Below are 26,059 nucleotides of genomic sequence, written 5' to 3' on the forward strand. Positions count from 1 at the left end.
CTCCTAAATGCCTTTTGTGAATCACCAAAGTTGGTAAGTCATGATTTCGTCCTAGATACCATTTTTGTGTGAGCACACTGTTCTGCTGCACACAAGAGGGGAAATGTAGCATTGCTCCCTGCAGTGCCAGTGTCATAGCCACTTCTCCCAGCTGTACGTGATGCCACCCTTGAAATGGCGGTACTGAATCTGACTATATGCTAAGTGCAGTGCCCCACACATCCCTAGACACATTGCCCTATCCAGTCACAGTGGTCACAGCATGAGAGGTTTCCTAAATTTGTAAGCATTGTTCATCCATATGAAGGGGCTGACTGATGCCTTGCACTTTGGGGTGAATCCCTATTCCCAACTCTAATTCACTGAGGCAGACATTGTGGTTCCAATTGTGGCTGGTAGACTTGTGCCCTCAGTCAGGGTATGTCATAGCACCATCTTCAACAAAGTGAATGTGGTGTGCACCATCTTGGGATGTGATATGCAATGCGCACCATCAGAACAGGCTTTGTCCACCCTGTAGAGTGTGAGTAGATCCGGTAAGAGATATTTTTTTGCAATTGTAAAGGGGGACACTACTTGTGGCCTACAACAAGGCTGGGACATTTTTGCAAACATGCATCCAGCGCCCAGCGCCAGAACCCCTGGACACCGTGAACGCCACAACACCAGAATCCACTACGACGCCAGCACCCTCCGCGCACTCAAAAACGGCTGAAACCACACCTGCTTCCAAGCTGCCCCGAAACAGATCCACGGTCCCTTCTCCTGTCACACCTGCAGCTTCTCCTGCGACAGAACCACCAAACTTCCAAAGACTAGACCTAACCACCTCCGCTGCATACTCCTCAACATCCGCTCCGCACGCAAACACGCCGTCGAGCTCTGGGATCTACTCGATACCTCCACCCCAGACGTGGCCTTCCTGATGAGACCTGGTGGAATGTCTCCTCTGCGCCCGACATCGCCATAGCCATCCCGGACGGCTAAAAGATCACCCGCAGGAACCACGCCAACGGAATCGGAGGAGGAATAGCAATTGTCCACAAGTCCACCTTCAAGGTCGCCACCCACGCTGATGACACCCTTAACACGCCGAACACCTGCACTTCCAGATCCTTACCGATCCCAACACCACCCTCAGAGGAACCCTCGTCTACAGACCCCCTGGACCCCGGGCTCAGTTCCATCGCCGACCTCGCCAGCACCCACGCATTCACTTCCACGGACTACATTCTCCTCGGGGACCTGAACTTCCACCTCGAGAACAACAACAATGCAAACTCAGCTACCCTGATCGCCAACCTCTGCACCCACCCACGCCACCGGCCACACGCTTGACCCCACCTTCTCCACAGGCTCCCACATCTCCTTCGACCACACATATGAACTACACTGGACCGACCACCGCTGCATCAAGAAATGAACCACACACCACGGCACCCAACAGCTGCCTATCCGCTGCTGGAGCAAAGTCACCGAAGACCAGCTGATCACCTCCCTCGGCAAGAACCAACCCACCGACCCCCCAACCCAGATGCCGCAGCCCGCAACCTCAGACAGTGGATCGACGACTGCGCCAACACCCTCGCCCCGCTCAAGAAACCTTCCAACAGTCACACCAACAAGAGAGCCACCTGGTTCACCAACGAGCTCTAGGCCTCCAAACTCGCATGCCAGAAACTAGAGAAGACATGGCTCCATGAATGCACACCGGACAACCACACAGCCCACAAGGACGCCACCCGCAAACACCACCACCTCATCAGATTAGCCAAAGGATCCTCCTTCAAAGACCGCTTGAATAACAACGCACACAACAGCAAAGAGCTCTTCAGGTTCGTAAAGGAACTCTCCAACCCCAGTGCCAACGCCAATGACATCCCGCCCTCACAAGAACTGTGCGACTCACTAGCCATCTTCTTCCATCGCAACATCGCTGACATCCACAACAGCTTCAACACCACGACTGCCCGACTATGCCAGACTCCAACCCACCTATGAACACCACCAAAGCCAACCGCCTGACCTCCTGGTCTAAAGTCAACGACAACGAGACATGCAAGGTCATGAACTCCATCCACTTAGGATCTCCGTCCGACCCATGCCCACACTACGTATTCAACAAAGCAGACACTGCCATCGAACCCCAACTACGGAAGGTCATCAACATCTCCTTCGAAACAGCGACATTCCCGGGAAGCTGAAAGCAAGCCAAAATCAACGCCCCCCTCAAGAAGCCCAAAGCGGACCCCAAGGACCTCAAGAACTTCCGGCCCATCTCCCTGCTCCCGTTCCCGGTAAAGGTCATCGAGAAAATCGTTAACATGCAACTGGCCCGCTACCTGGAAGACAACAACATCTTGGACCCGTCCCAGTCCGGATTCAGACGAAACCACAGCACCGAAACAGCCCTTATCGCCGCCACAGATGACATCAGGCGCCAACTAGACAACGGCGAAACATCAGCCCTTATCCTCTTGGACCTGTCAGCCGCCTTTGACACAGTCTGCCATCGCACTCTAAAGATACGCCTCCTAGAAGCCGGAATCCAAGAGAAGGCTCTTGACTGGACCACGTCCTTCCTCTCTGGAAGCTGCTATTGGAGGGTATCAGTGTTGAAGGTGGCAAATCCCTCTTCTTTATCAGTGAAGAGTGGGACAGGCTGCTGTTCAGAAGGTGATGTTTCCCCCTCTGTAATGTAAAGAGGAGATGCAGTTTAACTGTGTTTCATGTATGAACATGCATTTGATGAGTTTACAAGCAGACTCCATGACAATGTCCATTGTGACAGTTTGGGAGGAGATGCATATTTGTTGCCAGATAGTGAATATTAGTGCAACATCCCGGATGTCACGTTTTAGTTATACATTGTCACCCCACAGTTTACTGCTATGACACATGCAAATGTCTAATTTCTACACACAAGTGGCACCAGTTGTGTCCTCTGTTAAGTTGTGAAAGTGATGCAGCTTGTCCCACATAGTAGGTAATGTAGAGTAACTCAGATTTATGTGTGTCTGTGTGAGCACTGCATTGTTTTAGAGTTGCCCAGCAGCTTTGGTATTGCTGCCCCTTATCCCTTTCAGGCTTTGGCCCTTTCACTCATGTGCCTTTACAATGGTGAGCTGTTGCAAGGTGGGGCAAATATGGGTCTTGGTCAGAGTTGGGACACTTTTGCATTATTTGTCAGCTGATGTCTTATTTACATCAGGGGTTGTATGTACACGAGGAAGTGTCAGAGTGTGACCTGCTCCTTTAAGGATGAAGTCCACACTCAGGCAGTTCAGTGACGTGGCCTGCACCATGTTAATATGTTTGGGAGGCAGGCATCCTATCCATCATGCACTGTCACTTGCTTTGTCATTGTGGCTCACAGACAGCCAGCCTTTCTGGGTACTGCACATGTGCATGGATTTGGTACAAGAATAGTCATGTGTGAGGAGGGCCCCCTTTATGCACATTTGCAGCGAAGGCCTACTTGCTGTTTCTATGTGTGCTCCACAATGAGGTACACATGTGCATCCAGCTAGCTTGAGCTATTGTGTTTTATCTTGTGTGCATGTCGTAAGTCATGGTTTTTCTTGTATGCATTGCTTACTGCCCTCCTGTTGGCCTACACGTTGTGAGTATGGTGCCAATTGAGTTTCCATCGTTTATGCTGGCTGTACAGACAGTGTTTTTTTTTAACACACTTTATTGATGACTGCAGCACAATATATGCATATGGTGAGAAGGCTTACCTCAATACAGTTTTTTTTTTTACCCCTGTACATCAGTTATAACATACATTCCATGTATATGTTCCGTTCTCACTATTCTATATACTATTAAAAACAAGGGGCATATTCTGTGACAATATTGGTATCAAGCGAACAATGAACACAGTATGTCTTTCGCATCATCACAAAGTTGTGTATATTGACATTCAACTGGTAGAAGCTTGTGCAAACTGATTAACCCCCCGCCCTAACCCCCCCACCTCCTCCCGGTCAGTCCTCCTTCAACTTACACGGTAAGCAAAGGTGATCCATCTACATATATTCTTTCGGGAAATGCAATTTCCATGGCAATGTCACAATTTCTCAGGTCTCAGGGCCTGATGTCGAATAGTCATAAACGACCTTGTGTGTCACTGTGTCAGGGCAACTTGTGCAACGGACAAGTCAATTGCTTCCAGTTCAATTATCATAGCCTCCCATTCCAGTGAGATGTGTTGCTTCCTCAGCCCTCTCTCTTCCTCTCTGTGAAGAGCTGCGCCTTCCGCCCTTACCCATTGAAGCATGTCAGTTTTTCCAAACAGTGATCACCGGGGATCTGGAGGACTTCCACCTCATAGTGAGAGCTCTGATCGCTAAGATGTGTACAAGGTCCAATAACTTTAACCGCACCTTTTGTAACCCCTGAACGCCTACGAAGGCCTACAAGACAGTTCAGGGCCTCATCCGGAACCGGGAGTTGCGTCACTGCAGTCAATGAGTGGCGAACTCCTCCCCAATAAACCTGTATGCGGGGGCAAGACCAGAGCATATGGATAAAGTCCGCTTGGTCCTCTCTGCAGTGGGGGCAACAGTGGGGGGAGTCCGGGAACATGCAATGTATCTTTTTCGGGGTGAGGTATACCTATGGAGGATCATCATCTGAATAAATTTGAATTTCGCATTACGCGATACTTTTTTGTGGTGTTCAAGCATACTCTTCCATGCCTTATCTGTGATCTCAGCTCTAGTGTACTCCACCCAGTGTGCTCTAAGGGAGGTAAGTTCAATTGCTGCATGTGCCCGGACACCAGTGTATAGCCAGTGCACTAAATGGCCCCTAGGACCCATATAGTATAAGAGGTACACTAGATTATGTTGTGGGGGTTCGTTCCTTCGTGGGGCCCATGTGGTTCTGATGTAATGCGTCACATTAGTGTGTAGAAGATATAGGCACGTTGGCGCTCCCGTGGCCTGCAAGAAGGAGTCATGATCCAGCATGACACCATCTCCAAAGAACGCTCCCACTTCTTTGACCCCATTGTCCCGTATTCTGGTCTTGGTGAGTCTCCCCTGTGGTGTAGGGATACCTAGGATGGGAATGTTCACAGCGTATGGTCTCACTTTAGATGTTTATGATAAGGCCTTTCTCCAACAGAGTAAGGTAGTCTTCAGTAGGGGAGGGCAATCTAGGGGAATCCTAGCCCTCAGCAGTAGCAGGGAATGTAGCTTGCCTCGTTCTAACCTCTGTAGCGTGAACCCAATCTCCTGCAAATTCCTTTCAGCGGTCCAGTATTAGAGCCACTGGAGCTGGCTTGCGTAATAGTAGCCTCGGAAGTCAGGGACTCCCAGGCCGCCATTCTGTGTCTCCAGTTGGAGCTTCCGGAGACTTATTCATCTGCGGCCAGTACCCCAGTTAAGACTTACCAGTATAGTGTTCAATGTATTAAAAGTGGAATGCGGGAGGATCACAGACAGATTCACAAAGTAGTATAGAAGGCGTGGCAGCATCACCATTTTTGAGATGGTGATCCGTCCCATCACTGATATAGGTAGAGAGAACCAGAATCCTACACTAGCATGGAGTCCCGTTAATTCCCCCAGTATATTGCCCTCAATTTGATCTTCCAGTGTTCTGTAGACTTGTATGCCTGGGTACTTAAAGGTGGTGGGAGTTACCAGTAGTGTGTAAGTGCTGAACTGCAGGTAAGTTGGGTGTGGTTCCTCTTGGAATAAATACCTTGCCGATTTCTCAGGGATTATGGCCAGGCCCGACAGGCGCTCAAAGGTGGCAAATATATTAGGAAGAGGGGCATTGTCAGCAGTCAGGTCTCGTAAGTACAGGAGTATATCATCTCGCCAAATGGATATTATTTGGCATACTCCATCGATGGGAATGCCAAGCCGGTCTGTGGGAACCCGAAGGGCCAGAGCCAGGGACTCTAACGCAAGTGCAAACAACAGAGGAGATAGAGGGCATCCCTGCCTTGTGCCCCTAAGGATATGATATTGGTCTGAGATTTAGCGGCCCGTTCGAGCCCTGGCCGTAGGGCACGTGTATAATAATCGAACCCATTTGAGGTATGTGTCTGGGAATCCAAACTGTTTAAAGTTGTGAACATGAAGTCCCAGGAGAGGGAGTCGAATGCCTGTTTAAGGTCCAGTGCTATACATCCCGCAGATTGGTAAGCCTGTGGGGTGGCCTTCATTACATAATGCAGCCGTCTGGTGTTCAGGGAAGTGCTACGATTTGGTAAGAAACCACATTGGTTCCTGTGAATAAGCGTAGTGAGGTATGGTTGCATACGTTAGCAAGGGCCTTGCTCAGAATTTTATATTCAGTAGATACCATAGTAAGGGGTCTGTAATTACACATCTCTAACCCATCTCGTCCTGGCTTGGGTATGGACGTTACTAATGCTTGCATGGTGGAATCTGGCAGGCGGCCCATCTCAAAAGCAGTCTTGTCTCTGGCCTCTAGTATGGGTACTAACCATTCAGAGTATGTCTGGTAAAATTCTACAGGGAGTCGATCTATCCCAGGCGTCTTATTACGGTTTAGACCCTTGATTGCGGCGCGGATCTCCTGTTGAGTTATAGGGTCATCTATATTTTTCTGCGCATCATCAGGTAGCGCTGGGAAGGGGAGATCTTGTAAGAACTCAGTGATTGAGGAGCTTTCTACCAGAGTAGGGGGTGCGTGAAGTGCTTCCATGTGAGCATGGAAGGCCGCATTTATTTCTTCTTGTGTATGGACTATCTGCCCTGCCAGGGTGCGGATTCTAGTGATGATTGGCGAGTCTGGTCTATCTCTGACCATGGGGCCAAGTAGCACACCAGATTTATCCGCTTCGGTGTGTTGTCGTTGAAGAAATGCCCTGTGGTCTATTGTCCGCAGTGTCTCTAGTACGTTCGCATGATCAATGTGGGCGGATTGCAGGGCCTTCCGCTTGTCAGGGTCTGAGACCGCCTCCCTTTCCAGTGTATGTAGCCTGTGTTTAATGTCTCCTCTTACCACCACTTTCAGAGCATCCCACTCAATCAAATTAGAGAAGGCTGTGTTCCAGTTTTCAGCCAAGTAATTGGTAATCGTATTGGACAAGGTCGTGCAGAACGGGGCATCCTCAAATAGGTGTGGGTGCAATTTCCAGGTGGGGACCAGGGTAGGCCCCCTGCCCCAGCGGAGTGTGAGCTCGAGGGGGCAATGATCAGAGAAAGTCTTTGCTAAGTATGTGGAGTGGTGGACCTGCTTATTGATGGATCTTGAACAAAAGAATCGGTCAATTCTGGTATGAAGGTTGTGCACCGCAGAATAAAAGGAATATTCCTTGTGGGTTGGATAAAGTCTCTGCCACATGTCAGTAAGTGTCCACCAGCTTGCCCATGTTGTGAATTGATCCACTAGTTTACTCGCGGTTGTGCCATTTAACAATAATAATAATAATCCACATTTGTAAAGCGCACAATCACCCGTAAGGGTCTCTAGGCGCTGGGCGCTGGGGGCTGGGGGCCGTCGGGAATAATAAGCAAGCTATTGCCCAAGTCACATGAGTTAGGGGTGGGTGTGACATGTCCAGCTCGGTGTCCAGTATTGCATTCCAATCCCCACCCAGTATCCAGGGGATCCCATCCCAGTCTGCTAAGACTGAGCCCAGTTTACCCAAGAATCGGTCCTGGCCAATGTTAGGGGCATAGACGCTGCCGATGATCAGCAGGGATCCATCAAGGGTGCCTTTTACCAGGATGTATCGGCCCTGGTCATCTACTCTGCACTCCAGTTCAAAAAAGGGTACCCCGTGGCAAACCCAGATAGTCGCTCCCCTAGCAAAAGCAGAATAATTGATGGAGTAAATGTGCCCCCTCCATGTACAGACAGTGTTAACACCCATTACACTCAACGTTGACCCCACGTGTGGCGTGTGAGTGGGCCTGGATTTGGTGGATGTGGATTTACTAAGGCGTATTAGTGGTGCTCAGGCTTTGTCTCCGCCCCCTCCCAAAAGATGCCAATGGCAGGGTGATGTGTGTTTGTGTTATTGCCACGCAGATGGTCACATGGATGATTCATGCTGTTATGATTTAGATTATTGGATGTCTGGCTTTGGTGTGGATGATTAGGACCATGACTGCATATTTGTTCACTGACACTGTTGACTTACCAAACTGATAGGTTTACATGCACATAATGGAGTAATGGGCAAATCACACCAGGACGGATGTGGAATGCAGATTTCTGTATGACAGATGTGTACACTTGATAGTGGAGGAGTGCTATTTGACCTAAGGGGTGATGGTGCCATTTAGCTATTTGTCAATATTTGGTGCTACTTTGCTATCCATGCTTGTTGTCATACTTACGTTATCATACATCAATACAGGGAGATTGTAGTTCTGTGATAATGGCACACGGACAAGCAATGTGGTACATATTTGAGTGACACATTCCTGAAATGCATTTTGACTTGGGTTTGCTGATTGTGTGCATTGTGAGATATGCACCTTTTAGCCAGTAGGCTACATGATCACTTTGTTGTGACAATGCATGTGTTTATGGTATGCAGAATCACTAGATGCTTTCTCACTTGGTGTACACAGGACTGCATCTCCTGTACAATCAAGGGGAAACATTAACTGGAGATGCAGCAAGATATCTACATGGCCCCTTGCCTCAACACCATGCATATACGACTGGTCTTGGCTGGCCCGCATCTCTCTGATGAAAAAATGAGAATGCAGTGTGTATGTGACTGATCATGTGCATGAGTGAGCATGCTACCAGCAATGTCAGCACACATGCACCATTGTGCCCGTCTGTCTGGGTTGTGTGCTAGTTGTGTATGTGTAGTAGTGTCACCCTAGATGCACATGCACAATCTTGCACACAAATCAGACATACCGGAACATGCATATGCGTGTTGTTGAGGCAAGGGGGCCATTTAGACACCCTGTCGCATCTCCAATCAATGTGGGCCTTTGTCTTTCATGTAGCCCTTATTTTGTGATCTGATATGGTACTCGGGCTATATTTGGATGACATTTCTGTGCATATTTCAAGGTCTGTGAGCCCACCAATACGTGTCTTGCAATGTATTGGTTGAGTAGGGTGATATGTGTCGATGCCACCAGGGCCCAGGGTTTCCGGGACATAATCTGCAGTCATTGTGGGTGTGCACTGCAATATATTTAATTGTGCATGGGTGCCATTAGGACCATCTCCCCCGTCCCCCCAGTCCCTGGTTGTTACTCACCCTGTTGGTGTTGTGTCTGGTCATGTTGAGCAGTATCCTGTCCCAGACCTCCAACCACCGTCTCCTCGGTGATGACTTGGGACACCTGTGCCTCCAACGAATCCAGTTCCTCCTGTGGTGCTGGACTCCCACCTCCAGTCTTCATTGCTGCTTTAAGATTGGCTGCAAATTTCTGCTTGTTCTTGCGCCTAGCACCATGCCAGCTCTTCTAGCGGTCGTCCACTGTCTTCCTCACCTCTCCCACGGCATTCGCCTTGGCTGCGATGGACTGCCATATTGCATTTTTCATGCCCAATGACACTGTGGAGCTGACAAGTAGTTGTTGTTGGTTATCTGTCACCTCCGCAATCAAGACCTGGTTTTCCTGCAGACTGAACCAGGTTTTCCTCTTCTCCTTGGCCTTCCCCTGGGTCACTGGCTGGTCCTACTGGGTGGTTTGGGGGTTGTTGTTGCTGAAATTAATTAGCGTGCCATTCGTGGCCGGTAATTGGGCCACCGCCACTATTTTCACGTTAGCTTCGTGATTTTTATAGCTGTGCTGCTAATCTTATCGCCGGACATTTCACCTGGTACAGTAAACTAACGTCTGTTAGCGGCGTGTTGTGAATATGCAGCTAACATAGCAGTAGTTTCCCGCATTACACAGCAATAAAAAAATACACGCTAACTCAGGTTAGCGATAGTTTTCGTCATTTGTCGAGAATATCCCCCTCTGTCTTTCTCTCACTCTTTCTCATTTTTCATTTCTCTCCTTTTTTTAATTTCTTTTTTTTTTTTTGCTATATAGGGCTCTTAAAGGAACACGTTTTCTGTCAAAACACCTGTTAGGCAGCTCATTGAGATATTATTAAGTACTTCGAAAATGTTTTTTCATGAGGAGGAGCTTCGCGCGCATCCAAGATGGCCACGTGAGCAAGGGGCTCCCGAGACCCTTGTACCCTCCCGCATATATCCTGCCACTGATTTTGTCAGCTGTCGACATCTCTGGGTAGATGAGCCACAGGAGACCTGATAGCTGAAAACGCCGTTCTGATCGGACCCCGGAGGCCGGAGTTGTGATGTGGTGAAGTTTGCGGCCTGTATCTCCTGGAAGCCCGGCGCTAGAATTGGCATGGTGCCCGGGGTGTAATTGAACAACATCGGCATGGCTCAGCGAGGAAGCCCTGTCCAGTCACACTTTCACTTTCGATTTTGTCACTTGGACCATTCTATACTCGGAAGACGCTTTATTGTTGCTGCGGCTCTCGCCCCTAGGCAGTGTCTGCGTACCCTGGACAATACACAACGTTTCGTCCCTCTGCCTGGGCTGATTTGAGTGTATCGCTCTGAGGCCATTTTACAATCTCTGTCTTTTACAGCTGGGTAAATAGGAGACATTGGGAGCATAGCCTGGCATAAAGTTCTTATCTATTGCCTGCTGTATCTGAGACCAGCTCTCCCGGCTCGGACACCGACTGGTGAGTGCTCTGAGATGGCGAGCAAACCGGAGGGGGACAAGCAGAAGTTTAAAACCACCAGGAGCGGTGGATATACCCAGTCCAATGTTATGGACCGATATGCCCAGGTTAAGGGGTCGCCCAGCGGACTTGGCAAGTCGCAGGAGAAAGCGAAGGATTCCTCTGCTTCAGCGACTGAGTTGACTCTACAGGATGTAATGTCCGCCATTGACGGTATCCGGTCGTCCCTTGGTAAGCAGATGGAGACCCTGGCGCATAAATTGGATACGGTGGCTATTGATGTCAATCTTATCCGGACGGACCTCGCAAAGATAAACGAGAAGGTCAAATCGTTAGACATTAAGACATTGAGTCTAACTGATGACGTTGTCGAATTACAGACAGAGATGCGGAACTTGAGGGCCAACTCTGTTGTCCGCCGCCTGGAGGACTTTGAAGGGAGGGCCCGAAGGAACAATGTCCGTATAATCGGTGTTCCGGAAAAGGCGGAGGAGCAAGCGGCCGATCTTTTCATTGAAAACCTGATCATGAACCATCTAAAGCCCAAGGGGCTGAGTAAGTTCTTCACTGTGGAAAGAGCACACAGAGTTCCTGGTGAAAGACCAAAAGTGGGCGCCCCGCCGAGGCTTATTATAGCACGGATTTTTAATTTCCGAGATAGAGATGCAATCTCCAGACATCTCGAGCAAGTGGACCCCTGAAGTTAGAGAATTCAACTATCAGCTTTTATCTGGACTTCACACAGGCGGTTCGAAAACAAAGACTCCGTTTTCTGGGGGTGAAGAGGAGACTGCGGGACATGGCCCTCAAATATGCTATGGTTTTTCCGGCCAAGCTGAGGATTGAACATAATGAACGGACCTACTTCTTTGATAAACCCGAAGTGGTGGCCGACTGGTTAGACATTTTGCTGGCCCAGCAAGATTTGGGGGAACCATCCGGTGGGGCTGAAGGCGAACAAATGGCTCAGGAATGAATATCAAATGTCTTGTCTCCGGGGTTGCTTGGGTTTCTTCGAATTGTATGGTTCTGAACCAGAGTGTAATTTTGTGCTGACTGTATGGGGGGTGGTTGGGTTACTGGAGGGTCTCTCTCCTTCATAGCTTTCTTTTTGTAGATGTGGGGGCGACAGGCACACTGCGAGTTGGGGTGGCTTTATGGTTGTAAGCAGGGGTGCAGGGTGGGGGGTGTTGTAATGGGGTGTTCGGGGAGGGGAGGTGGGGGGGTGTTGTTTTTCAGTTTCGTTTCCAACAAGGCACTATACTGCAAGACATTTTCATGGATGTGAAGGACTTTGGGGGGGTGGGTTTTCATTGTGTTTCATGATGGGGGTAGGGGGTTGAGGTTGATGAGTTGGAATGTGAATGGGCTGGGGGACAAGATCAAACGAGTAGTGGTGTTGCAACTTTTGAAGCGACACTCTCCGGATGTAGTTCTGCTTCAAGAAACTCATTTAGTGGGTAATACGTGTCACGCCTTGAATAGAAAGGGATACCGTCTGGTGGCCCATGCGGGGTTCTCGTCTGGGTCCCGGGGGTTGGAATTCTCCTTAAGAACTCTTTTAAATTTGAAGTAGAATCCTCGTCCTCGATGGGAGGGGCCGCTATGTTGCGGTTTCTGGAAGATGGGTGGGCCGTGTGCTTTCCCTTGTGTCTGTTTATGTTCCTCCTGGCCTGCAATCTATGACTTTTGCTGATCTGGGACGGGTTCTATTAGATCTTCCGGGAGGGTTTCTGATTCTGGGGGGTGACTTCAATGCAGTGTTATCTGGAGAATTGGACAGGTACCCACCTCGGACTCTCACAGGGGCTCGGGGTTGGTTGCCGGACTTAATTGACACTATGGGCCTAGTGGACAGCTGGAGGTTGGTCCATCCTACTCAACGACAATACACTTTTCACTCTGGTGCCCATGGTAGTCTTTCCAGGATAGACTACGTGTTGGTTCCGGCTGCACAGGCGTCCTATATTGCCGAGGTCAGACACATGGCTCGTGGTATTTCTAATCACTCCTCACTTTGGTTTCGGTTTGAACTAGCATCTGGATCCGGGGGAGGGTGGCTCCCATTAACCCTTGGTATCTTCGGAATCCAAAGACTCGCAGTTCTCTGATTAAGGCATTTGACCATTATTTTCGAGAGAATGAGAGTTTGTTCTCTTCCTCTGTGTCGTTATGGGAGGCTTTTAATACAGTGATTAGAGGTCAGGCTCTCTCTTTAACAGTCGGTGTTAAGAAACAGAAGGAAGAGGATGTGGTTAGAATGGAATTGGAGATAGCTGCGTTGGAATCGGAATTGGAGCAGGAGGTTACCCCCTCCAGATTGCATGTCCTACAATTAAAGCAGTCGGATTATAGAATGTTGGTAACGGATGGTGCGAGGGCTCTTATTCGTGAACAACAGGGGCGAATGTATGATGTTGGTGATAAAGCTGGTAAATTGATCGCATGGTTGGATGGGAAAGACAGAGCTGGTCGTGTGGTACCCAAAATTGAGATGGTAGACGGAACTCTGGTGACTGATCCACAAGAAATAGTGGCAAGCTTTGCCAAACATTTTTGTTCTGTTTACTCTTCCGTGTCGGATAGACCAGAGGAAGATTCATGCTTTTTGTTGCGAGACATCGCGCTCCCGTGTTTGTCTGTAGAGGACCGAGACCTCCTGGATAGTAAGATCACCGCTGACGAAGTGGCATTGGCAATGCGCTCCCTGAATTCAGGTAAAGTGATGGGCCCCGATGGTCTACCGATTGAGTTATATAAGCTGCGACCGGATAGGATTGCCCGGTACTTAAGAGACATGTTTCTGGAGTCGCAGGACCGTGGTCTTCTCCCCCGTAGTCAGAGACTGGCTTTGATAGTCGTAATTCATAAGGAGGGAAAACCGAAGAATAGATGTACCTCGTATCGACCGATCTCTCTGTTGAATTCTGAACCCAAGATTTTAGCTAAGTTGTTGGCTAATAGGCTGATAAAGGTTATTAGCGATTTGGTGCACCCAGACCAGTCTGGCTTTATTCCACACAGGAATACGGCGCTCAATCTTAGGCGTCTTCATAGGGTCCTTGGGAGGGCCTCAACGGTACGTGAGCCGGCCATTTTGGCGTCGTTGGACGCAACAATGGCGTTCGATACTGTGGAATGGTCGTACCTGTGGGCGGTACTAACTAAATTTGGTTTCTGTTCTGACTTCATCAGTTGGGTGCGCCTTTTATATGCAGACCCTCTTGCCCAGATCGTAGTTAATGGTCGCGTATCGGAGCCGTTTTGTCTCGGGCAAGGCACTCGTCAGGGCTGCCCATTATCTCCTCTTTTATTTGCGCTAGCTCTCGAGCCCCTCCGCTAGTAGCCCTCGATGAGGGGCATTTATTGGTCGCCGCACTTTGAGGATCGTATTTCTTTATATGCGGACGACATTCTTCTGTATTTAACCTCCCCCAAGAAATCACTAATGGTACTCTGCGATGTTCTGGCCTCCTTTGGAAGAAACTCAGGTTTGGTCCTTAACTGGGCGAAATCCTATGTTTACGCCCTCAGTGGCGAGATACCGATCTTGCCCCGTAACTGTCCTATTCAAATAGCACAGGAGGGATTTAAATATCTGGGAATCTATATTTCTATTGACCCTATGATTCGTTGCGAGAGGAACCTTCTCCCTCCCTTGACTCGATTAAGGCGAGACGTTGAGGGTTGGCAAAAACGTCCATTGTCCATGCTTGGACGGGCGGCTCTTTTCAAAATGATGTCGCTTCCTCGCTTCCTGTATGCCCTTCAGAACACGCTAGATATTGTCCCGGCTAGATACTTTAGTTTGGTGGAGGATTTGCAGAGGAAATTATTATGGGAAGGCAGACCGCGTATTGCACTAGCTAAATTAACGCTCCCATGGTATGATGGGGGCATTGCCCTCCGTGATATCAAGAGATATTATTGGGCGTCACAGTTGGCAGCTATCAACCACGGTATGTATGGACCCGTGTTGAATCGTGGTTTCGCCATGGATAGGTGGTTATTACCTGGTGGCAATTTTTATAGAGCGCTATATTCTAAGTCGGTGATGAAGACTTTGACGGGTCCAACTAGAACTGAGGTGCGGGTCTGGCGTGATGCTACCAGTTCCTTAGGCTGGAAGGACCGCTTAACTCTGTCTACCCCACTTTTCGGCTCAGATCGGTTTGGCAAACTGTGGAACACTAAAGGGTTCGACAAGTGGGATCTTATTGGTATCTCCAAGGTCGGAAACATATGGGTGAAAGGACAGTTTAAATCATTTGCGGCCTTGCAGACAGAGTATGAATTGGGAGGGACAAAATACTTTCGCTATGCCCAGATTAGACATGCTCTGTCTTCCGTTTTCTCGGAGGGGGAGGAGATTCCGGAATCTACCCCGTTAGAGGATCGTATCTTGAATGGTCATCTGCCTGATAGCACCATATCCCTAGTGTACAAAAAATTGATTAATCATAGAGCGGACCTTTTATTGCAGTTGCGGGATCAATGGACCAGTGACGGCCTCGAGCTTGATGACGAAGATTGGCAGTCGACGATCTCCTCTCCTAAGGAGGTCGCGAATCCAGCGCGATTGAGATTGGTGCAGCTTAAAATATTACATAGAGTATACGTCACGGGTCCCCGCTTGGTTCGGAGGGGCTATCTGAGATGGGTCTGTGCCGGAGGGGTTGTGGTCAATTGGGGACGTTCCTCCATATCATCTGGGAATGTCGGGAAGTGTCTGATTATTGGAACAGAGTACATGCGGTAATGCAGGAGGTCACGGGTGTAGCCCTCTTACCAGAAGCCAGGCGTTGCTTACTTAATGTCTGGGAGCCTACTGATCATAATGTGGCAGAAACCCAGTGGGTGACTCTAGGGGCCATGATTGCCAAACGGAACATTGCACAGTTGTGGGGGTCTCAGGAGCCTCCTACTCTTGATTTGTGGGTTAAAAATATGGATTGGTGTATGTTCCGGGAAAAAACAGTGTACTTGGCTCGGGAGCGCCCACGGAAATGGAGCAGGATTTGGGGCCCCTGGAATAGATACAGAGGGGATATATGTGTACCACCAGTTTCCGAGGTCCTTGATGTCCCACTCTTCCCCTGACCACCTTATTTTATTGAATACTTTCGATGTTCCTCTGTGTCCTCTCCCCCCTCAATATCTTGTTTATCTGTACTGTTTGAAGATATGATGCTCTACCCTCGTACAGTCTTCACTTTCCTATGTGTTGTATTTGCCTTGCTTGTTCTTTGTCAAATAAAAATAAATATATAAAAAAGAAAATGTTGTTGCATGATTCCTTTTACATTACAGCAATATTTTAAGTGTTGAATGTTTGGCTGAACGTGTTATTATATTACTAATATTCAACATCTTTGATAGATTTGAATTGTATTTACTGTGAACATGCTGTGCATAATATATTAACTTTCAGAAGCTGCCAGAATCTCCAGACTGCCTAATAGCGGTGTGTTTTGAATATGCAGCTAACACTGCGGTAGTTTCCCGCATTACACAGCGATAAAAAACACACGATAACTCAGATTAGCGATAGTTTTCGCCATTTGTTTAGAATTTCCCCCTCTGTCTCTCTCTCACTCTTTCTCATTTTTCCTTTCTCTCCTTTTTTTAATTTCTGTTTTTTTTTGCTATATAGGGCTCTTAAAGGAACACGTTTTCTGTCAAAACACCTGTTAGGCAGCTCATTGAGATATTGTTAAGTACTTTGAAAATGTTGTTGCATGATTCCTTTTACATTACAGCAATATTTTATGTGCTGAATGTTTGGCTGAACGTGTTAATATATTACTAATATTCAACATCTTTGATAGATTTGAATTGTATTTACTGTGAACATGCTGTGCATAATATATTAACTTTCAGAAGCTGCCAGAATCTCCAGATTGCTAATATCCACAATGTGAAAAAATTAGATTTCAGTAACAAGCCCAAGATTAAATAATTAGGCTACAGCTACCGCAATTATTGAAGACACTTGGGGGCACATTTACAAAACAATATTGGGGCGCAGAGCTGATTCAAATTCAGCAGCGCTGCACTCTAGCCTTTTTAAAACACAGGGATGCTCAGTATTCAAAAGAATATGGTGCACACCTGTGGTTCCCATAGCGCAGGAAAAGCTGCCTTGCGCAAGCTCAGGGACCCTGCAGCCAAGATACAAGGGTGCCTGTGCTGAAGGGGCCTTTGTTTATGTGCAGGAAGAGAAACCTTCCTGCACAGTAACAATCATTCATGGTGATTTGCTCTTTCTATGTGCGTCTTGGAATGCATCACACGTGGAAAGATCAAAAAAAGAGGAGAAATTAATAATTTCTCTTTGTATCGCCATTCTAACACCTGTAATCCATGATGCCAGAATGACGCTGTTTTTGTCACTGCCTCAGCCTTGCAAATTGGGGGCAGTGCCAAAAAGCAATGGGTGTTGTCGTAGAACACCCATTTCCCTCCCCTTTGCTGCAAGAAGACTGTGTCAGAAAGGGGCATATTTACAAGGTGACGTTAAGCCATGTTAAGTGGCTTAGCGCCACCTTGTAAAAATGAGAAATGGCGCTATGCCGCCAGAGCGTCAAAAAAAGTGATGTTCCGGTGGTGAAAGGGGTTTGTAAATATACCCCTTGGAGATGTGGTGACATGGCACTATGACTTGCTCCTATTTGCTAACAATTCAAGAACCCTACTAGTGCTCTAAGAGTATAAAATAAAAATGAAGTTGACTTTATATATATTAGGAAGAGTAACCGTTTACCTCAGACTCTCACAGTTCTATATTTGTAACTAGATACAGTACTCCACAGTGTTCTTACATTTGAACCACAAACAAGTAAAATGGCAGAATATTTAGAACTCCTCCTCCATGCATCTGGGACCCAATTACAGAAGTGCTTGTCAAAGTTTTTTGACGCACATGGTAACGTTACCAGAATCCCACTATAATAAGGATTCTCGTCCCCTCAGCGCTCGGCTTCAGGAACCTACAAAACCAATACATGAAGAACGATTTCACCAACTCTGAGGCCAGGGGTCTCAAAGACAATACCAGCGGTCTCATGGGGCAAGCCAGGGGTGGTTGTGTCTAGTGTTGTGTATTGGTAAGATGATGAATATAATAAATAATAATAATACAACGATTGGTTGGGTGAGTGAACATTTGAATGGGTAGATACTAAGGTACTAAGTGCACAGCTAAATATAGATTGAGTTTATAGATGAATAAATGATTAAATGAGTGCTGCTATTGATCAACAGCTGGATACATTGGTAAAAGTATGAATGGATTACTAAGTTAGTTTACGGATAGATGCAGAGAGGTTAGACAAATATTACACAGGCTAAGGCATTGGGCAGCAGTAGGAATAGTGTTAGTAAAAAGCCTAGAATTGCCAATATTATGCAAGAACAATAATTAAACCAGAGCCAGGTTCCTTTGTGCCAAAAATGGCTGGTAAAAAACATGAAGGGCTCTGGGTTCGATTTTACGAGACTCAGGCCTGCATGGTGAACCATGGAAAGGAGGAAGAGAAACCCTCCAGACAGGATTGTGTATTGCTGCATTCCTGTAAGCTTGGTTGGCCACACACTGGAGAGGGGAGACACAGGCTTTCCCTGTACACTTCAAAAGATACTCTTTGATTCAGTGAGAGGTCACAAGGGAAGGGCCTGTGCACATCTTAGGAAGGAGATGGGGCTAAAAATAGAGTTATGAAGAGTAGGGCAGCGGGCCCTGGGCAATTCTTCTGATGCACACATCACTGTGGCTGACATCCAGTTTTGAACTTGTCACTCCCACGCATGCATTGTGGGGCTATCAGCTTTGGGGATATTACTGTTGTGATAGATTGCTTTTCAAGAGAGAGAGAGCAAAAGAGTGGGCTCTACAAAAGAAGCAGAACCACAACATACATCCTCAAATACTTAGACCCTTAATCACATTTGGTGTCTGGAAATGGACTATAAGAAGAGGAACTTGAGACCCCAAAAATGTTCATTTGCCAAGCAGCCAGACAAGCTCTATGAGGAGGGATAACTCTGAAAGACTGCTGCATGTGACCAGGACTGGGGCTAATTCCTGTTAGTCTTCCTGCTGGGTGAGAGAACATCCCCCAGGGAAGCCCATACCACCTACACTGGAGCATGGAGCACCAGTGTCTGTCTGTTTGCCATGACCAGTGTGCCCTGTGAGGAAGAGGAGATTGTTGGAGAGAGCAGGGTCTAGTGGGGAGTCCTGTCAACTGAACTCACTGTGTGAGGTGTGAGAAAATGGCAGCTGCAAGGAACAGGTCATTGCCCATGCCAGGACAGAGGCCGCAACCCTGTATACCAGGAGAGGGCTTCCATGAATTGAGCTTTGTGCTGTGCTGTGCAGATCTGGCTGAAGCTAGTGCGTAGCATTAACCACATGGCTGCTGCCCCAATTCCCCTGCTGTGCTGCCCCTCACTGAAATGGGTGTGGTTGTGACGGAACCATTCCGTCATCAGCACAGCCCAACCGTGACTGATGACGGAATGGTCCATCACCAGCATCGAAGGGGTTAAGTCAGTGACCCTGTGTGCCAGAAGGGACCACCGTGAAAAAGACTACCATTCAATAAGAACCCTAGCCTTGTACTGTAGCGAGCAGCGATCCCATGTGCTAGGAAGATCGGCAGTGAAGAATTTCATCAGGCAGGGACCCGTGTAATGTGAGATACAGTAACCCTATATGCCAGAGGGGGCCACCAGGAGCATCAAGAACTGCCACCTGATCTGCCACCTTGTGCAGGAGAAGCAAGGACACCATGGGAGCACCTACACACCATTACCTAAGCTACGGACCCAAGATAGTATCCTCACAGACTATCCTCCCCATTGGGAGAATATCAGGGCACTTATCCACCTGGGGGAGCCGTAGAAAGCCTCTAGTTTCTTCATGAGTGCAACCACGAGTGAGAGACTCTACACCCACTGAGTGTAACCACAGCGGCCATGTGTATCCGACTAATCTGAACACAGCTGCAGCCACTACAAGCACTAGCGGATGGGGTGCATTCATGAACTCCAGATGCTTCACGCCTGCTGGTACAGGTAAGAGTGGCTTGGGGCCTGTCAGCTCATTGAGGAACTTGTTGCGAAGTAACCCGGTAGTGCTGGAACAGTAATGACTTTAAATTGGAGTCAAACTGGACTCTAGAAATGTGGACTGCTAGTGGGGCATACCCTGGAGATTACCAATAGTGAATGGTAAATAACCAATATCGCTTACTTTAGGATGAAGTGGGTCAGGGAATGCCATGGAAATATTAGAGCTCCGACATCAAAGGGGACTGTGTAATTGCTTATGAGTGTTGTATTTCTCCTTTGTGCTGATAGCAGTAGGAAATTAAATACTTCTCTTTTTTCATAAAAGTGACTATTTGGCTGGACAGGGATTTATTGCTGCTGTGGTGCACATTCTGAGTTGCGAATCCGTGCTCACTATCAGTTATCCACACCTCCCATACCAAGGGAGCCTTGGACTGCTCACACTACGCATACCCTTAGACTCAAGTGCAGAATGGGTATTTGTCCCAGTTAGTCAGGATCCATAGTAAGTTGAGCCCAGGGACAATGGGTGTAATAGGACTCAACACCCATGGTTGGGCCTAGAAACCTCTCTGAAAGTGGGTCCGACCGTACTCAATGGCTTTATAAAATCATTTATAAAACATTAAATAAAGTTCTTATGAAAAGTAATGGACTGTGGAGCTAGGAAAGTCTAGAGTGATTGGTAGATGCATCAAGGAACTCTCGAGGCAGATAATCTTAGGAAGTTGGACCTGATGGCGTGAAAGTTGGTGTGTTCAATGTCTCTGATTGTTTTTCATGTCAATTACTTGAAGATGCGCTCTTGCTTTCTTTAAAGTATAAGCAAGCATTAAAAAGAACCGAGGTCTACTAAAACACTTGCACTATTTAAGAGCATATAGGCCTTGAGATATCATGGCACTTAACAAAATTTATAAAATACACATGCTTGCAATAAAATATGAAACAAGCATTACAAATGCCAACAGACCTTCCTATTTTGAAGAACATATTTTCATTCTTTTGAAAAGTTGCAGTCGTCACTTTCCAAATGCAGGCTCCGGATAAGCTGTTACAAGGCAATTTGCTTTAAAAAAAAAAGTAAGACCTAACGTTTTTGTCAATGCTTGCTCTCTTTTGCATCGGTCAATGATGTAACTAACACAAAAAAATCATAAATTGTTACAATTGAAAAGAACATTGATTATATTTTTGTTGTCGCAAAAGTGCACTGCCATCCACAAAAATAAATTAAGGAAATGAGCAGCAAATTAACAGTACATAACATGGTAATACATATCCCAACAGTGCAGCATTGTCTTGGCCACAAAAAGGAGCATTAAACACCTAGCAAAGTAGCTATCATTTGTGCAGCAGGTGCAGTGACACCAGGGCCCATGGTTCTGAGGAGCTCAACACTCCACAGTTATAGCTGTTTTCTTTCTAGCATACTTGGGTATGGTGACACATTGTACGTGCTTGCATTATGGCCCATGATATCCCTGCTACGTCACCAGCCGCGGCCCGTGCAGGTAAGAGCGATAGGGCGGTGGGGGGGGGGGGGGGTATTCACCGCTCTTACCTGTATGGACCACGTCTGTACGGATTCTTTTGGATAACAGTATTTTTTTATTGTGCCTTGTTAATATTTAGCTTTATTCTGGTGCCCGTTTGCTCACTTTAGTCAACAGTTAGGCGCATTAGTCGATAACTGTAGTTGTTACATTTAATATGGTGACTTACTTTTGCTTTGTTTAATTGCAAAATCAGGCCACACAGAGTCCCATTAGACTTTGATGTTTAAGGTGCAGCCCTGATAGGCTCTTCTATCTGTTTAGCATAAGAAGTATGATTTTATCTTAAAATAATCCTCGTCTGAGCCTTTTCCATCTGCATTCAATTAATTTTCTCATGCTCTCTGGAAGTGGTCAGTCTGAAAGTTGTTTTATTACTTAGGATATAAATGTCAGAACAGGTACAGTTTTATTATGTTCCGAGACAGAGTGTCTGTCTGAAATAATGTGAAATGGGTTATTAATAATAGATAAGTGTCACTTACTGCAGCATGATTTACTTAGTGAGCTCTGTAAATGGTTCATACGAAATTCACTTTTCAAATCTCTTCAAAGTAACATCTCTCTTAAGTCTTAATTATTCATGTTAATTGAAATAATGAATTTTCATTAGGACACACAATGTACAGCTCCTAAAACAACAGTATCTGCTTCTGAAGTTTAGTGCCTGGTTTGCAACTTAGCCATATAAGTACAATGAAGTTGCGTAAAACAGGCATATGCGAACATAGGTAAAGTGAAGTTGCGCAAATAGAGTCATTTCTAAGGTCACAGTCCTTCTTGGTTCACTTAATCAATTATGGTGGGATCTTGAACATGTAGATGAGATTTACTCACATCAAGGAAATTCTGAGGAAGTGTTCGGTTTTCTCTGTGCGTAATTCTCATCATAGGGGTGGGTGTTTAGGCATTCAAGTGTGGGCCTCCCTTTACAACTGGGACGCTCTCAACAGTTTTTGTTAGTTTGTTGCACGTGTTTTCCCAACCTAAAGATGTTCATAGATTCAATCTTGACAAGGCTAGGAGTAATATCCTTTTTCAAGATGAACATCCCAAAACGTGGTACTGCTTTGAATTTTTTTCCCAATTTGCCTACAAGTTATTTTCACCCTTTATTCTCTTAGACTGCACTATTTCAAGTATCAGTTTTCCATGATGGAAAAAAACCCTGCAACTATTTAATAATTTGCAAAGCTCAACTGAGGATCTGTCGCAGAACTGATGCTCTAGATCACTAAAAACTAAGTTGGTGCCAATGCACTATGGACTGTAAACAGGATTTATAGTTATTCAGATGTATTGTCAGGAAAGAGCACCAAACTCTCTAGTTAAAAACTATGCCAACGTGTTGAGGAGTTGGTATGTCTCAACAATATCACTATAATGATTTGTGAGACATGTCTATACCTGTGTTGTTCAAAATCTGGATGCACTGGATGATCTGGAAGGGAGTGCAAATAAAAGACGTTAGCTTATATTGTACCATAAAGGAAATTGCACGCAGAACTGCCTCGAGTCCTTTGTTATTAGCATATCTTGTATATGTCAATATTGCGTTATAATTTTTTTGACATGTGAGCAATGATTTGAGAAACATATCAAAAACAGCGATGATCTATAAACAAAATCAGTGCAATTGTCATATGTGATGTTTGTATTTAGCATACAAAAAATTGGGATCATGTATAACAACCTCTTTCTCTTTTATAATTTATCTTATTAGTATTTCGTTCCGTTTCTTATCATACAATACAGTAAAGTAAGTAGGACCTCCCTTTCTCTATGTGTAGTTTCTTATTCCTCTCCTTCAATTTGTCAAACTGTCTGCCCTATGTACTTTAAGGCATCGATGCTATCAGGATAATCTCCCACGATTCAGTGTGTAGGTGCCAACTATGTAGCTTCTCATTTTGCTGCATTCATGCCTGTTGTCTTCTAGCGGCATCATAGGAGATATCTTGCCATTGTGTGGTAGTGATAAGGCTTAATTAGATAGGTGTTTTGATTTATGTCAGGTGTAGATTGTATATATGTATCCTCTTTAATTTGTCTGTGTTTGGTATTCATTAAAAATCTGTTGTTTCATAGAAATCCACATCATACTTTTTTCAAATTGTTATAGGTGATCATTTAATTTGTACATAACCTTTTCATATTCAGCTGTTCATGCGCACCTTTCAGCCATATGTGATACAATGGTATGGTTTTCCTTTTCCATGATCTCAGAATGCCTTCTTTTGCCTTCACTAGGTATATAAAAAGTAGTTTCTTCATGCAGTTTGAATGTATGTGTGTGTCTGGCAAGTCATGTAGTAGGGCAACTTTCACGGTTAGAGATGTGTTTACATTGGCTCCTTTTAGCATTGTATCTCATATTGCATTCTAGTATGTGGCTAGTGGTTGGCATTCCCATTATATATGTTCTACATCACTCTGTTGATAGATGCCCTACCACCATTTAGGATTTGACATCACATGGAAGTTATATAACTATCTTTGTGACTAACTCCACCTCTGAAAAATAATAAATCAGGTCAATTTCAGTCTAGCTTTTTTATTTGTACCCCATACTTGCTCTGAAAAATCTGCAATTAAACTTGTGTTCCACCAGTTAAACGGCCCTAGTGCGTTTTGTTTGGAGATTGTATTCAGTAGAGTGAAATAACACCCTGAGACTGTTAGTTGTGTTCCTCCAATTGCATAAATTATTATGAGTAGGTGGGATAAGTAAAGGTTCTATTAGTAGCCACAATTCTTCTCAAGCAATGAGATATTTGTTATTACCTCCAATATTGTGTGTTTAGTTAACTAAAATCATGTCCGGAACAATGTTATTAGACTCTCTTCTACTAAGTCGCTCAAATGTGTAATTTCTTTCTGTTTTCATTTTAATTAATTTGTTTCTCTAACCGTGATGAAGGTTGATCTGTTCTGCCATACCTGGGTGCTTAGTATGTATGGCACTTTCAGTAATTTTTTAAGGGTGGGTGATGAATTCTGCTCAGCCGGCATAGTTTGCAGAGTTTTGCCAACTCCACGCAGCGTTCCGAAAAACTCCCTTAAGTGACACGGAGCAGAATTTTTTCTCTCGAGCAGCTTGCCATCGGTAAGTTGGTGAGTACTTGCAAGTAAAAATCATGCTAGACCTCCTCCTGATGAGATTTCTCATTGCGTATTGTCGCAGCAGGTCACAACTGCGCACAAAGAGAAGCCTACCATTCGCATTGACGGAGCTGCCGTTCGAGTAGGATGTCTACTCGAGTGGCAGAAAGCAGCAGCGCACTCTTTCCTGATGCGTAGTGCCATTTGCACTGATTTTACAGCATGAGACAGACTCCTGGCGCTAAAAATCAGTGTGAGCAGCGCGGCTTAACAGACTCTGCCGGAGGCAGAACCCAGTAGAGTGCGGCAGAGTTTTTCTGGCACTTTGCAGAGGTCTGTAGAGTAGAACTCTGCCCAGGCCTATAATGTTCCACGCACGCTATATGCCATGTCAAATTGAATTATTATTATTTGTCTCTGATTATTGGTCTTTGGTGTAGAGTACTAGGTCATCTTTGGATTTTAGAAAGTGCTATTTTAGGGCCATCCACCTTGGAGTTTCTTTGTGTGTTTTAAAATCATAGAATGCATGGGTTAGTTAATGTGCCAGCCAGTACATTTCGGTATGGGTAGGCGTTGAACTCTTGCTGTAGCTGGTGCATAAAGTTTGGACCTTTCAAGTCTCAGTTTCTACCTAGTCCAATAGAAGACTTTACTGGTGTTAATAACTGCCTGCATGGTCTCTCTGGAAATTGTCAGGTATCATACCAAACTGATAACAAAGCCTAAGCATTATATTCATTTTTACAACTTGAATTTTGAACCATTGTAACAACTCCAATATTGTCCATTTTTCACATTCGCTGGATACTTTTTCCTATATTGGGGCAAAATTATCTCTATATATGTTCTCTAATCTTTAACCGAGGTAGATTCGAAGGTAGCCATCTACACAGTGTATGGCCTAGTGAAGCCTTCATCATTTAGCTTTGGGTTAGGACCAATTGACTTAGTAGCCCAAAAATGCAGAGAAGGGTTCAATCACCTTTATAAGTGCTGGAAAAGATGTTTTGATTTTGAAAGGGTGACTAGTTTGCTGTCCGCTTAGTATATTAATTTCTGCTCTCATGCTGTTGAATGCATTTTCTGTATGTCGTTATCTTTATATATAGCGATAACTAGTGATTCGATCTCTAACAGGAACAACAGGGGCGACAAGGGGGCATCCCTGACTGACATTGCCTTGGATATAGACGGTGCACAGACATAATATCGAGTCCAAAATATCGTTTGGACATAATATCGAGTAAATAATATAGACTGGACAAAATATCGGCAGGACAGAATATAGACTACAAAAATATCGTTTTTAAGGTAAGTGAAGTAATATCGACTGTATAAAATATAGATAGCAAAAATATCGATTTTTTAATAATATATAATATTTTATAGTGTATTTTTATGTAATAATATTTGTGAAAAGTGTGTATTTATGTTATAAATAATTTTATTAAATGATTTTTGTTTTTATAATTATTGCGTAATGTAATTCTGTAGCGGGTTGCGGGTTTATAGGGGAATAGGGTGGGAAGTAATTTAATTATAATTAATTAAATATGTAAATTTATTAATTGATATTAATTTGTAATTAATTGTTAATTAATGTATATGTGTCAATTAATTTAATAGTAATTGCAAAATAATTA

This window comes from Lissotriton vulgaris, chromosome 3_1, assembly GCF_964263255.1.
Source record: "Lissotriton vulgaris chromosome 3_1, aLisVul1.2, whole genome shotgun sequence".
In the NCBI taxonomy this organism is placed as follows: domain Eukaryota; kingdom Metazoa; phylum Chordata; class Amphibia; order Caudata; family Salamandridae; genus Lissotriton; species Lissotriton vulgaris.